This window comes from Helianthus annuus, chromosome 16, assembly GCF_002127325.2.
Source record: "Helianthus annuus cultivar XRQ/B chromosome 16, HanXRQr2.0-SUNRISE, whole genome shotgun sequence".
NCBI classification, from domain to species: Eukaryota; Viridiplantae; Streptophyta; class Magnoliopsida; order Asterales; family Asteraceae; genus Helianthus; species Helianthus annuus.
Window position 1 is genome coordinate 53,953,825 of NC_035448.2, and position 5,812 is coordinate 53,959,636.

At 34.4% G+C, this 5,812-nt stretch overlaps 1 long non-coding RNA gene across 1 annotated transcript; it reads right to left on the reverse strand.

Annotated features, from left to right (window-relative positions):
- Positions 1-1,663: 1,663 nt before the first annotated feature.
- LOC110916407 lies at positions 1,664-4,759 on the reverse strand. Its single transcript, XR_002579714.2, has 3 exons — positions 4,601-4,759; positions 3,197-3,281; positions 1,664-1,896 (listed from the first exon to the last, which is right to left on the reverse strand). It is a non-coding gene; the product is annotated as an uncharacterized LOC110916407 (long non-coding RNA).
- Between the last annotated feature and the right edge of the window lie 1,053 nt (positions 4,760-5,812).

Consider the following 5,812-nt stretch of genomic DNA (forward strand, 5'->3'; position numbering starts at 1 on the left):
TAAGTGGTTGTCGAGTCTTATGCTCACAGGATAAAACGGCTTACGAATTAGCGATACTAAGAATTAGCAATTTATTGAGACAAGGTATTAAAATGGGTCAATATGTTGATCTGAGCTAGGTACGCACAAATAAGATTATAGTTAAATGAGCGATTTTTGTCAAATATTTAGTGAAAGTCCTTCGTCGTAAAATAAGGGACTAAAATTGACCAAAACGCCCTTGATGGGTAAATTGGACAAACGACCCTTATGGGTTGTTTAGAAACATGTATTATGTTAATGTAAACCTTAGATAAGCAAAAAAGTTATAGGCATGGGCTTTCTCGGGTCAAATGCCTAAAATGAGCCTTTTTCCGTAAAATGACTAACCGAAGGGTAATATTCGGGATAATTGGTTTATTATATCAAATCCATCACAATAGTAGTTGTGGTGGAATACAAGTAGATATTTAGTGTGAAAATATGATGCTAGAAATGAATAAGCTTGGTTATGCTTAAAAGCGCTTAAAAACCCTTAATGGGTCAAAATAAGCGTATAAGCATAAACGGGTTAATGATGCATAATAACCCGCGATTTGAACCTTGTGTGATAGGAAACATTTAAAATATGATGTCTATGAGAATATAAGTGTAACAAACAACTTGGTTTGATAAAAGTATGAACGGGTCAAAAGCTATGTCAAAAGAAGTTTAATAATTAATTTATGCCGCGGGCTTAATTCTAGAAAATTGTTAATCCGGATATGGGATTTTAACTCCATGTGATGGAGAATCAAATTACGATCGCATAGGAAAAAGAATCATGTAAAACGGATCAATAACGAATAAGTTATGGTCATTTCCGTAAAAACTAGTATTGCTGGGAAAATGCAGGTCTGCAAACGAACCTGTTGGAAAAAGGTACCCCTCGCTCCACGTGAGGGAGCAATGTGGTGCCGGCGCGACACGCGACGGCGGCTAGTTTTGGCGAAAATTGTTTGTTTAATCAGTTTTGTCTCGCGAACTCGTTTAAACACGTTTTAAACTACGTATGACTAATTCAATTCATGTTTTATGAATTGTAGGTATAATTTACAGTACCGGAGGACGATAAAGGTTAATGAAGAATCGAACACGATCAAGTTACAAGCTTCCGCACATTATTACGTCGTCGTTTTAAACGACGAACTCATTTATATTATGTTGTATTGTTTTAATTTTGAGAAAAGTTTTAAATAAACTCGTATTTTCATAAGTATGTGTAATCGTTAATACACATTTTTAGTCTAAATTTATAAAAAAAAAACGTTAAATATTGGTAAGGGTCTTACACTATTACTAGTTGAAGCAGTGTCATTAACATTACTAGTTGAAGCAACACACACAGCTTCATTCATAAAAGAGACATCAACATTCAACATAAACATACCATTGCATAGATAACCGAAACCTACAAATGTACCATGTCTTGACAAGATATATTTGTCATTTCCAATACTTGTTTGTACCCACAATTATTTGACACAATGCCACTTAACAGATTCTTTCGAATTCCGGGCGCATACAAAACATTGTTCAAAAGTAAAGATTTTTCAAAAGTAAAAACAAGATTCACAGTTCCTATTCCTTTGATTGGTTCAGCTGCAACATTCCCCATCTTGATGATAGATTGTAACACCCTTGCTTGCTAAATACAATATTATATATATAAGTTTCGTAAAAATGCATGTTTGTACAATTACACGTAAGTATGTCAATACGAGTTTACTAAAACTTTTACAATAAAAGTAAAAGAACTTAATGTAATTGAATTCGTCGTTTAAAAGATACGACGAAACGCCGCGCGGAAGCTTTTAACTTTATCATGTTCGGTTCTTCTTCGAGCTTGATCTTCATCCGGGCACTCTTGGCAATCACCTATGATCAAAACCAACTTAAAAGTTAGTTTTGATAGTTAAATAACAAGTTTAAACAAGTTATATGAGATTAGAAATCAAGGCATTTGAACAAAATAATTTAATACAAGAAATTATATATTTTGTTTTCAGCCCCTTCACCCGGCCGTGTCAAAAGATCACCCGGCCGTGTCAGCTTAACATATATTTTCACAGCCCCTTCACCCGGCCGTGTCAAAAGTTCACCCCCCTGTGTCAACTCTGCACGTTTATTTTTCATCAAATTTGCATCCAAACCTATCCAAACTCATTTTAATTGCTTGGGGTTCGTTTCTTAACATGTCTAAGCTATCATCCATTACCCGGATCCATTATTCATATATTTTACGCTCCCGTTACCCGGTTTACGTTTTGCTTTATTACACTTAAGCCAACATTTTACCACCTACTTTATTTTGACCCGTTTAGAAGTTTTCATGCATTTAAGCATCAAACTTGCATTTCTCTTTGTACACTTCGTATTTCCATTTTTTATAATAGCCTCTAATATTCCACAACAACTATTTTGTAGTGGATTTAACATAATGGACCGTTATTCTAAATTTTACCCTTTGGATAGTCATTCTACGTAATTTACCCGTTCTTAGGCATTTGACTCTCAAGGTTTATACTTACAACTCTTACATATATCTAAGAGTTGCATAATCATAATACTAGTATCTAAACGACCTCTAAGGGTCATTTGCCCGATTTACAAATCATGGGCGTTTTGGTCAATTTTTAGTCCCTCATTTACGACGAAGGACTCTCGCTAATTATTTGACCCATATTTGCATGTTTATCTAGCAGCTTAACTATGCGTACCTGGCTCGGGTCAAGGTATTGACCCGTTTACATAACTTTTTGCTTTAAATCTTTCTAGTTAAAACAACTCACGTTTATGTTGTTTCCTGTGATTACAACACTCAACAAGCAATTGTCAAATGAAATTGTCAAATGGTATTAACAACACCATTTGACCCATTTAGCCTAAATGACCATTTATCCGTATGAGATGGTATTTAGTTACCATTTCATCCCTTTAAACCTATCCCGGTTTTCCCTTAAACTCGTTTTACTCAAAACCATTTTTATTTGTTCGTCATTACATGACTAATTTACCTTTTTACCCCTTTTACCATAATTCATGGTTTCTTACCTTTTTACATATCCCGACTTGCATTGTATCTTGCCGGAACATCATATTCCAATTACTTACCATTATTCACAATCAATATTCACAAGTGTATTGTAATTAAAAAAAGAGTGTAAGCTTAACTTACCTCGCGTCCGCGCAAACATTCTTTGCATCCATGATCCGTTTGACCCGTTCCTTTCCAAGCTCCCACCTAGCTTGTTTAGAGTCAACTATATCATAACATCCATAAGATGGTTAGATTGGTTATTCTATATAATGGCCACCACCCTATGGAACCCTCTTTTTTTTTACACACTTATCAATCAAAGCATGCCGTATATTCAACAACTAGTTTGATACCATATTTCTTTTCATTCACTAACCGTTTGACCCGTTAGTGAAGTTACTTATACAACTAGTTAGTAAGTGATTTTAAACACTTTAAGCATGTCACATAAAGTGCTATTTGTTCCCAACAATCAATAATTCATGCCTAAAGCAAGTATATACAATCCTATGCCTTTTTCTTGGTTAATAAGAACATTATTTATGTGCAGCGATTTTCTATTCAGCTGCTGTAATTGACCATTTTGACCCACTTAAAATTTGAATTAGATCAACATGTTCAAAGATGGATCGTAGAACGGTCCAATACCTTCGCAAGCATATAAGGTACACCTTCTAACGAATTTTCTATGATTTTATATGATTTTTATAAAATCAGCTCAGCAACTATATTTTCATTTTTCAACATCTTTCAAGTTCTGAACAGCAGTTTTAATTCGCTTATTTGGCCTATTTAACAACCACATTTGTTTCTTATGATTGAAAACAGTAAAAATTTACTTCATAAGCTTTCCGAAAAGGTATAGAACACCCAAATCGTATACACGGTTGATTTTATATGATTTTTTTAAGATTAGTCAAAATACATATAAAAAGCTACGAAAATCATGTTTAGGGTTCTTTCAAATTCGACTCAAACCATCAATTGCAACCCATTTCCATGGCTAATAAACTAGTTTAAACGATTATCTTAACTAGTTTATTCATTTATTTTTGTAAGAACTAAGGGTTCCTCATACACGAGTAAAACCCGTTTCATCATATCACTAGCATTTATCCCAACACTTAATATAATCAAGTTCTACTTATCAATTGGTAGACAATATGATTTCATACACCTAGTTCCATGAACATATTTACCAAATTTCATCTTAACATTCAAAACCTATTTCAAGTCATTTATGATCATGTACCCAAATTCATGATTTAATCAAACACCTTCTTAACATCATCATGCATGATGATTCTAAACCTAGTTAGACCATCAATTTCATCATAACATTAAAACCCACTTATCTAAGTGTGGTAATTCATCTAAGTTTTCAAATCATAGCAATATATGCAGAATTTTCACTTAAGGTTTTGCTCCTAAGCAAGTATACATCTCTAATCTTGCCATAACTTCTACAATTCATACCTAAATTGCATCTTGTAAAGTTAATCGACTTTTCACAACTTCATGAATGTCAAAAATTCGACATACCTTTCGATCCCCTTGACTTGGTGATCGTTTATGTATATTCCAATCCGAATTTGGCCTTCGTTTGATCCTCCAATTTGAAGGTTTTGTTGAGTTAGGGTTTCACCCCTTTCTCCCTGCTCCTCCTGTCGATCGAACACACCTGTGTGTGTTTTTATTTCTTTTTTTTATATAAGTGTTTTAATTAAATCACTTTTCTAATTACCCACCTTTAGCCCCTCATGATTTGGTTTGTTACAAGTAGGCCTTAACCTTTTTATTTCTAGAAATATTTTCCTTTAATTAACTAGGTTAATTACTCCTAGTTAACTTAGTGGGTTCCGGGAGATTACCACCCGTTTTGTTTTTAAGTCTCGTTAGCTCGGGTCTCTTATAAACATTATTTCATTAAACCCTTTTATTCTCTTTTTATTCGATATTAGGTTTATTTATTTACTTCCTAATATTCACCGGATTTATTTTCACCAGTAACGGTATTTACCCGTTCATTATTATTTACATGGCTTAATTACCAAATCCCGATTTCGGGGTGTTACATAGATCCATATTCGATTGGTTGAAAGTATTTAAACCAACGAAGATCCTTGCATACATGGCTTGTTGCACCCGAACCAACCCACCATGCAATGTAATCATCATGCACATAAAATGCCTCCGAAATTAGTGACACATAATTCTGAACCGGATTATTAAATTGTACTAAATTCTGACCTTGCTTGCCCGGATCCTTGGACCCACTAGAACCAGCCTCATTCTTGTTCTTTGAACTGGAGTTGTTTTTATTCTTCATCATCTTACAGTCCCTCTTAAAGTGACCAGCCTTACCACACTTCCAGCAAGGGTAATTCGGCTTTTTCTTTGAACCCGAATTGTTGTTTCCTTGAAACTTTCGTTTCCCTTTGAACTTACTGTTTCCTTTGGATGATTCACCCGTCTCAACCATGTTCACAGAAGACGTTCCAGCCTGTTTCTTTTCGTCATTGACCAACACATTTTCTTGTGCTCTCAAGCCTTCTTCAATTCTAAAGTGGCTTCCAAGTTCAACCAAAGTTAACTCTCCTTTCTGATGTTTAAGATTATGTTTAAAATCTTTCCAGGAAGAAGGTAACTTGTCAATGATATTTGAAATAGAGATAGATTCATCCATCTTGATATCATGTTGGGCAAACTGCCCCAGAATTCGTAACAATTCATTATACTGTTCCATGACAGGCC